This window comes from Struthio camelus, chromosome Z, assembly GCF_040807025.1.
Source record: "Struthio camelus isolate bStrCam1 chromosome Z, bStrCam1.hap1, whole genome shotgun sequence".
Taxonomy (NCBI): Eukaryota; Metazoa; Chordata; class Aves; order Struthioniformes; family Struthionidae; genus Struthio; species Struthio camelus.
In genome coordinates, this window is record NC_090982.1 from 62,813,025 (window position 1) to 62,823,532 (window position 10,508).

Genomic DNA, 10,508 nt, shown 5'->3' on the forward strand with positions numbered 1-10,508 from the left:
TTATTTTTAATATATATAAAGTTTTCAAAGCACATATTGGCACAATCATTCCTAATCCAGCAGAAAATATGAGCATAAGAAGAAACCAGCTCCTTGAAATAATGGATACACTTTAGGAGCAGGTCTCATCTTGCTTAATTTAAGATGCCTCAGGATCAGGTGTCTAGTTTATGCCTATTCCCTGGGCTTCATTTACAGTGAAGACAGAAATCTCTGGACGTCAGTTCATGCCATATAGGTTGGGTATGTAAAGCTGGTAGGATGAGTCATCATCTATAAATGACAGAATTTAGATGAGATGGATCCCACAATCAATGCTGAAATCAAAGAGGTAACCCTCCTCCCCACCCAACTCAACTATCTCTTCGTGCTGGGGATGTTCGTAGGCGCTCAAGTTCCCAACATTGACCATGAGGAAAGTTCTGTGTGTGCACAGAAACATCTTAGTGCTGACTATACACAACATATCACAACTATGATTAGTTTAGAAATCTCAGCTAGGCTTTTTGTCTCTACTTCATCTTTGGAGGGATTATTTGCTCTTGTTTCCACTCCACAGCTTAACAGAACCTGCCCTGGGTTTAGAAGAACGTGGGTCAATGCTCACTTTCACCATAGCGGATTTGAGCTCACATCTCCACCTACCGGGAGAGCACCCTTAGCAGGAACATAAGAAATACTTGGCAGGGAAAACACTCTTTTACTTCCCCTGCTTACGCTATGTCATGTGTCCTGTAATAATTACATATGAGGAGTGACGATACAGCCAAGCGGTTAGGGCAGCTCCCTGCGGGAAAATATTTCTATGCAAAATAGTAAAGCCGCAGCAGGTGGATTAGGGGGGCTCCCATCTCAGAGAGCCCCACTAACCTGGTTGAGCACGCACTGCTGTAGCAGGCCTTCTGCCGCCGAGGAGGAAATTCAAGCTAGGTGAAAGCACTACCACTGACCTCTTGGGAAAAGCAGGTGCACCAACGCATTTAGCTTTTAAATCTAATTCTAAGTCCATTAAGGGGTTCAGGTAGGGCATTCTCAGCATAAGGAAGTAGCTGAAAGTGTGGCAGGGGAGGCATTTAAAGGCCAAAGAGAGGAGAGGTGACAGGTATATTTCTCATACTGGTGCTGTAGGTAGTGCCCTGCTTAGAGTCTAGCTGGAAACATGCAAAGCACCAGTGACTGTGCTGGCAGGCTGGGCACCTAGTGTCGCTGCTGGGAACTCCTAGAGGTGCTCAGATATTAAACTAAACATACAAGTTGATATGCAATTAAAAATTAGGTCTAATTAATTAAAAAGAAAACATCAAAATGAGACATAAGGTACTGATAACCTCTATTAAGGACTGGAGTTTCTCAGTTTATTTCAGCATATTAGAAATATGCTCTTTCTTCTCAGTGAGGCAAACAACACTACCTGAGGAATGATTAGGAAAACATCTATATTTTTAAGTTCAGCATTGGCTTTATTATAATAATGACTATGTCTTCAGGTCAGGTGATCCTTTTTTTTTTTCTGATTTTATTGTAAAGCTAATACTGTTTTTTGCATTTTTTTCAAATGTTTTTGTGAACAGGAAAGCCTCTGTTTTCCTTGTTGTGGGTTTAGGCTGAACTAGCAGGTGCGACAAATATTTTTGTTATTTGACTAGTATGGCTCATAAAAAAATTGAGAAATGGATTGAAGGCTGAAAATGTGGGATTGTTTTATCTTCCAGGCTATGAATAAAAAAAGATGGAGAAGACAAAACCTTAATGGTGAGGGGCTGGATATCCAAAGATATTTCAGTGCCTGGAGATGGAGACAGATGACCAGTGGGAATTTCAAAATCCCTCTCTCAGATTAAATGCCTAACTCCTATTGACTTCAGTAGAAACGAGGCACTACCCCATATAGGCACTTCTGATAATCTCACTGGTCATTTATCTGCATCTTAGACACGTAAGTATTAGCTCCTGGAGACAGGAAATAATCTCTCCATTCACTAAGGTACCTACTTCCTTTGTTTAGTAATTTATCTGGTTTTAAATGCAAAACATGTTTTATACGGAGAAAAAAGTGATGCCATATGTTTAATACAGTTAAATACAATTAATTAAACAAGTTTTATGCATTTAAATTGATTTTTAGTTTCCACCTCAATGCATTCTAATACAAACTCTAAATAAAATCTTCAGTTAGTAAAGTCTTTTGCCATTTTCTGAGGTAATCTAAATGTAAAACATAAGCATCTGAACAAATTACACTAATTCTCACTCTCTCGCTGTGTATATTTATATGTTAAAATAAAATAGATATTGAAAAATATCAAATATACATTGCAAATACAGTTGCAAATCAGCTTGTGTTAATCATTATGCCAGTCAATGAGAATGAAGATAATTACCAAGAACAAATGCAAAGCAAAATAAAATCAGCTACTTAAATCAAGGTTTCCTTCTCACTGGTTTCAATCATGATTAAAATTGGAAGCTTAAATTACTGCGAGCAGGTAAAGACTAACAAGGATCTGTAAGATATGGCCTCATGAAATACGGCCATGATCTCTTAAATCTGCTCATTCCAGAATCACAAGAATTTTTGCACCTTGCTCTCCTGTTCATTGACCCAGATCTTTAAAGATTTCTGTGCCTTAATCAATGCAAAAGTAACATGTTGTATAAGTGACCTGTTCTCAGAGTTTATGATTACCCTCAGCTCTGTTGCCAGCGTATCGCAAATAGCGTTTGCCAGCAATAACCCACAATATTCAGAGCTTTTTGAGGGCTGTGTAACTCTTCTCATGCAACAGCTGGCCCTTTGAATACTTGAGTCTTACTCCTTGCTTTTCAGAACCCTCGACACATTCCTTCTCTGCGTCTACCTGGCAAACAAAATAAAACACTCTGCTCTCCAAAAGGGAAGAATATAGCCCATATCTCATACCACCAAGCCTGAAGGGCGTATACACAATGCAGCTCATCTGTATTAACCCTACCCTCTGCAAAGCTTCACTTAAGATTTGCAAGGAATGGAGTAGATCAAATCTCGGTGAAGAACAGTTTGATGAAAAATAGCATCCTCTTCCTTTCACTGACAATCAGGGCCAGAACATTTTATCTCTCTGTTTTCTAAATCTTGCTGTGTCTTGCTGAGCAGGCTGGGGAGCTAAATTTTCTTAATGGCGTTCATGAATAATAAGACTTACGTGCATAACTTTTTTGTGCCACTCTGAAAATTGCCTCCTACTGCATTTCTCTATGGCTAAAAGAATAACCCTTATACCTCAAAGGCTTCTAAAAGGCCTGAAGTAAACATTTAACGGAATGGAAACGATAATGTGACATCATTCCAGTAAATACATCTTTGTGCTGTGCAGCTTGTTTTACAATAATGGCGTTACTTAGTCATTTATTGGGCTTCTGAGCAGCCAGAGGGAAAACAAAACCAAAAAACCCAGGTGCACTTAGGGGAGCTGCCTTGTCTGAGAGCTGCAAAATGTGCTCAAGCTTACCACGCAAACATACAGCTGAATACCACCGGGTTTGCTTGGCTCCATACAAGCTCTGTTTTTTATGTATATATGCAAATACACATGTATTTGCTTTGGCACTGGAGAGTCTGTGGGCCACATAAAGGCCCTTTCTGCTTTCTCTTTGGGTTGACAGAAGAGCAAAATGGACTTTAAAGCTGTCAGGTAGGATCCCCACGGCCCCAGGGAATGCACAGCGAGCAAAGAGCTAACCTGCTGGGTTCTCGGCACCTTCCATTAATTCTCATTTTAATTTGGCATTGTGTCACCCTGAAAGTGGAGGCAAGAGCAGGCAGGGAGGCCTAGCCAAAATCTTGAGATTTTGAGATATCTGAAGGAACAAAGACAGGATAAAAGCAAAGGTAAGGTTTTCCTTTTCCGTTTGTCCTGACTCCTTTCTGCACCCCAACACAGGGCAGAGCAAAGCTTAGCCTGCAATTCCTCTTCATTACCGGGCAGCCCCAGCATGATAAAAGCAAGATCTTTTTCTCCCAGGAAGAGCTGCAAACGCATTTGCCACCTTTCCCGAACCTCTCTTGCTAGCAGGTTTCTGTACGCCCAGCACGTCACAGTGTTCAGGTGGAGGTTAGTCCCTTTACCCCAGCACGTAGCGGCACTGGGATGCGAGATCAGAAGGTCAGAGGAATGGATGGATCCGCACCTCCTGGAGGTGCTCCCCACAGGGTGTCAGGGTGTCCCTGCTTCAAGAACTAATGTGATCACCGATATGTCAATGCTCTATATACTAAGGGAAGATTTTCCCAAGCATCTGCTGCAGGGTTTGGCACAAATGGAACATAATGGGTTCTCACTCATCTTAAGATAAGAGAACTACAACTCAAATTTTCTCTCCCTTGTCTCAGTGGAGAGTTTATATGTTAAGAGCACTTGAATAAAGTTGCTGGAACACAGAGTATGTATTATTTATTGTTTTCTTGCTTACAACAGCTAGAGGAGATGACTTTTAACAGGAATATAGGAAAGAGAGGAGTTACATTAAAAGATCATGAGGTGAGCTTTGCAGATGTCAGGAAGTTCCTGTCTGTACACTTGCTTGATTAGATGAAATGCATGTGTACGTTTATTACACACCAGAAATAAATGATGGTGGTACATAAAGGTTTTACAAGTGCAAGTTTGGGGTAAATGAACTACTCAGAGGTGGAAATGTGAGCAGTGATATCAGCTATGTGCCTCACCATCATCTGTTCTGTACCCGTGCCTTGTGTTTCATAAAAATGGTTACTGAAATGCTTTGAAAAGGTTTTTACAACATTTGATTTCACTCAGAATTTTTTACTCCTCCATCTGCACAGCGCAAGACATTAGCTACTGTGAGCTCAGCCAAAAGGGGAATCATGTCAACATCTTAGACCGACTCAGAAAAGCTTCCTACCACAGTATAATTACCTCAAGACTTTGTATGATCAGAAACTAATATTATGTCCCTTTGGAGAGAATCTGAAAGAGGTGAAGTAGCTACTGAAGAACTCTGAGATAATCTCTTGGGTCAGATTCTTTATCTGCTCCCTTCTGGGGATCCCAAAGCAGCTGGATCTCCTTGAGTGAGGGCTGCAAAAGGAGAGGAAGAAGAAATCACTCTCATAAAGCTTGAGAGCTGGAGAGAGAACAGCAGGCAGGCTCCTAGGGACAGATCCTTCTCTGGAGTAAATTGCCTGAGCTTCCCTGGAGTTATGACAATTTAGACCAGCAAAGAGCTCCCCTTTGAGCTCTATACTTGTCCTTTTGGGAATTAGACTAGACCATTTCAACACATATATTGGAGGAGATGTACAATCTTTGCTTCTATTTATAAGGTGTAAAAAGAGGCAATCTCTTCAAATTGTGGGAGTTTATCTTGAAGTTTATATGATATTCTTTCATAAATTGCTGTTGTAGCAAGAGATTGAAGCCATTTATCAGCAAGTATTGGAGATGTTACAGTGATGCATTATGATACGTTTAGCTACCAATATTTAGCTATCAATAAGATACATTTATCATCAATATCTAGCCAATACTACCAATGATTTAGCAGGAGAGCTTAGATGAAAAAACTCTGATGCATCATTAGGGAGACAGAGTGTCTGGAATGGAATGCGCCAGTATCACTTATATTTCTTGTGTTACTGGATCCCAAAATTGCATCACTGCAGCCCAGGGGGATTTTTTAGAGTGTGGCTTCCCTTTATGAGTAGGCAGTTTTCTCTCCTTAAACAGAAGACTACACAGCTCTGCGTCCTCAAATTACAAACAAGCAAGTGACAGATTTTGACATGGATACTTGCAGATGATAGAATTCAGAATCTAACTGAAAAGAATGGGATTCGGGCACAGACAGCCTATTTTATCACTGCCCAATTGCTTGTGTTATCATTTACATTTGTGAGCCAAGTGCTACTGGTTTGTGGTTTTGTTTGTTTGTTTTTTTGTTTCTATTACCAAATATTTTGCAAAAATATAAGCAAGCATACAAGCAGGTTAATAAAGAAATTAGCACTCAAAGGTTAACATCCTGAACGGAAAGCGCAGGATGGAAAGACAGATGTATGAATATGTGTATTTGGACAAAGCAGATCCGTGAAGGCTGTCTTTTATTTGGAGCAGTCATTTCTCTCACAAATCAGTGGTGATCCAGTGGAGCTGTAATGTTCTGGATTGCCCTTCCAAATCTTCACTCACATTTTTCTTGGTGTTTCAGCTCACGGGTGAGTAGGAATGTATTAAGGGTAGCTAGCTATCCGTGAGCCTATCATTCTGTAACTGAATACTAGATAGCAAAAAGTAGCCAGCCACTGGGAGAAGTTGAGAACAGCACTCCTGAGCCCTGGAAATAAACCCGTCAGTTTAGCAAGGACAGCCACAGAAAGAAATAGTAAATGAAGTCTCAACACTGTGTACACACTGGGACCATAGAAGATACCTGACCTTTGATCCTGCTGAGGCCCACTGAAGACATTTCAGAAAAAGATTCTAATACATATTAAAAGATTCTAATACATATTAACGTTTGTCCCTGATAGTGATTCAAAAAATAGCCAGTCAACAAGATCACACACTGCCATGATTCCCAGAGCAACATGGTTTATCTATAGGTTATTTTTGATTAATTGTGTTGAAGAGAAGAGAAATTATGCACCCTAGGCACATCCAGCATCCTTCAAAATTCCAGTATAGTCCCACAGTCTGAGTTCCTCACTTTGATTACATACATCTTTACTAATGAACAACATATTCATAGTAATTTTCTGTGGTGATGAAAGCTGTTCAGACACACAAGTCTCAAAAAGACTTTGGAAATTTTAGAATGCCCACATAAAACTATCTGAATAAGCAACAAGAAACCTGATGAAATAAAATATAAGATTAAAAGTAAGCATCCCTGTATATAGTTCACTGAAATTCTCAACTCAAAAGTAGCTGAGCTCAACAAAAGCAAGGAAGATGTTTGGATGCATCTGAAATAGGATTGATAATAATGCAGAAATAAAACGCTGTTGTATTTTATGGCATTATAAGTACTTTATCTCCTCTGGAATACTGTGCTAAGTCCTGTTCACCAAATCTAAAAAGGATGTTTACAAAATTACGCTGTGTCTGTACTGTAGCAGACAAAAGAACAGCCTCAGGCCGTGTTCTCCCTGTCGAGCTCCACATACCCTTATTGCCGTGTCTGTAAAGTTAGAGGGGCAACTCATATTCAAGCAGCCTCTCTGCACCTGCAGTACCAAAGACTGGATCATGGACCACAGCAGCTTATTCTTCTGCCCAGCATCAGCCGGGTAATAAGCTGCGCTGGGATATGCGGCAGTGGGCCAGGCTGAGCGTGAGCCACACTGAGGGTAGGAATGAACTGCAGCTGGATCTCACTACATGTCCTTACCTAAGTACTATCTTACAAAAGGTGGAAAGATGAAGTAGATTGATATTTAGATTTAGATTTAGTAGGTTGGACATGGGATCAAGATACAGTATTGGTATGGCCCCAGAAGAGCTGGAGAATGAAGACCATTAGAAAGGAAGGTAGACAGCTAGAGGCACGAGAAAATTCATCACAGTTAGCCTCTGCTGCAAAGTACTGAAAGCTGTGTGTTAATATCAATGAAAGAGTTTTGGAAGACACACAGGATTCACCTCGGAGGATTATGCTAATTTCTAGCTACTAAGAGTTAAGCTACAAATGACTTTCATGTGGGGTTCATGAGCCCACATCTTGCTCCAGCTCACACCAGCTTTGAAAGAAGAGGTTGCCACAGAGGACCTTCCTGGACTCATGTTAGCTTGGATCAAAGATATAATCTTCCATGTTCCTATAAACTCCTTACAGTCTTTGTATCGTTCACTAATTTATTACCTCAACTTTGAATACATAATCATTCTTCACTGGTTTATGACTTGTTCCTGTTTTCTTGCCATGACCCTTATCAAACTACCCTTGGTATAATAATTGCAGTGCTTGTTTCCTTAGTTTAAATGGCGTGCATTTAAAATATTGGAAAGAAGTGGTAGTTTAGTGCTAATTTAGGAAACAGAGGACAAATTGTGATAGCTAAACATTATCAGTCCTGAAGAAAAGTGACTAAAAGGAAGTTTAATCATGAATTATTATGTGTATTTGCTAAGTACCAGTATTTAGTGCAACACTCGTTCACTATATAGAGTAGAGGCCCAATCCTTTAAACCTTTATTCAAGCAAGCAATCTTTTTGTGCCACTAGGTGTTGACCCCACAAATAAAGATTATAAAATCAGGCCAAAAAGCCTAACACAATATCTTAAGCTGACCTGAGACTAAGTAAAAGAGTATGAAATAGCAAGGATCCTTTTCCTCATGCTGGACTAAAAATTCCAGCAATCAGAAACCAAGCAAGACGGACACAATAGATGCCCAATACGTCCCACTCTACAGTCTGAATTATTTTTCATCTCAAGGGAAATCAAAATCGGGTCTGTTTTTAGAGCAGAAAATTAACCCAACTATTTACAAACACATTTGAGTTATTTGAGATTTTTCTAATAGATAATCTCCAACCATAACCTTGTATTCTTAAAATGCAAAACAGTACTTGCCTAAATTCTCTCATGCAGACTAGGTGCACCATCCCAGAGCATAGCAACACTCATTATATTTTCTTTTTTTTCTCAGAGTAGGATAACTCTTAGAGTGAATTGCAGCATCTGAACCAACTAAATACCATTGACAGAGATTGAGATTAGGCAGCATTAAATCTGTGTTGTGTAAAATTTACAACTTTCTAGTTTTAAGATTTTGTTCCTTTCCTTTAGTCAGAAGAGGACACACATTCAATTTTAGTAAAATAATCTTTTGGTATATCTACAGGGACCATTTCTGATATAGAATTAAATTGTGGTGCAGTCAGAATCTTTATTACATTTACATGACCCCATAAAGATAACTTTAATAGTTCCCCATAGAGCAAAACCCTCCTTAATTTTGTTAATTATTTTCCCCTAGTTATGCTTAGCTACATCTTCTAATTTAGCATTGATCTTGATACTGAGGTCTGTCAAATTCCTAGCAATCCACTTAAATCCCCATTGGGGGAAACGGTTTGAGGGACAGATCCTAGACAGAGCTGATGTTTTAGAATCGTACCAATAATTCTAATCAGAAATCCTTATTCCTTATTTTATGCCTGCTTTTGTTTTAAAAGAAGGATCTAAAATTTAAGAAAACTGGTGTACGTGGTTGTCAGCCTCATCTCTCCCTGCTTACACTGCACTCAGAAAGGCCAAGAGGTGATGGTACAGGTTCCCCCACTGGGAGATTTCTGCACACAAGGGGACTGACCTGGACAGAAGTCTCCCCTTCCGCTTGCAGCTGGTTTTGAGCCAGTGACACTCACTCTGGCTACGTCCTTTTCTTACACAAACTGGTGACTTCAGGGATTCTGCAACAGCACATTTTTGCTGGAGAGTAATCTGCTCATGGTTTATCCATAGCTACACATCTCCGCTATAGTTTACACTGGTAAATGAATGCATATTACATTAAGAAATAAGGAAGGACTGGACATGGTTTGCATCTAGCGCCTCAATAATTGCTTCTTCTGAAAGTCCTGGGCCAATAACTGATTCTAGAGGCGATGGGAGTCCATAGCCACCCGAAAGAGGAACTTGTGAGGGAAGAGCTCACCCCTCTTCCTCTGGTGTGATTGACCCTCGGTGAACACAGGTCACTAGCAAAACAGAAATTAACAGAAATTAAATAATTTAGACTGCAAAAAATAATTAGTTAAATAAAAATAAATAAATAATGTAACTGCCAAAGTGATAATCCTGTCTCGTGCCTGGGCTTCTCGGGCATTTCATTTTGCATCAGCAGTGCACTTTCAAAGTGAATCTCCTGACTAACCCCACTTGGTTTGCTTAACATTGCAGTGTGGGTTCGGAGTGCGTAGACTGGATTCCCTCGGGATTAAGCAGCCTCAGAAGATGCACTCCAGCTGCTAATGCAAATTCAGCTCATGGGATGGGACTAGAGCTACTCCAGTATATTTGCATCCCTAAAAGATTTATAGTGTGAAAGCAGGTTCTTCAACACTGACTGTTTCAGCCTACATATCTGCTCCTGCTTCACTGCTTGTTAATGTAGATATAGCTTTAGGGACAAATTCTGCCATGAGATATTCTTGCTGCTTGTTTTGTAATTAGAGAAAGTAGCTCTAATTAATATTTATATGAAAATTTAAGGGCATCCTGCCATCCACTGTCCTATCCCACCATCCATCCTATCCATGATAGCTGCCTGTGAACAGCAGCAAATATCCCAGAGAGATACAAAGTTACCCAGTTCTTTTAGACAGAGTTTTGATATTCTGATCTGGAAATTATATAATGTTGTAAGTGAGAGCATGATGCTATGACCAAAAAAAAGAAGGTTTTCTGGCCATACTTTATCAGCTAAATCAGAGATATAAACAGAAGATGTAGAGTCCTGTCACACCATGCCAATCCAGGATGCTTTTTGCTGGTCTTTAAT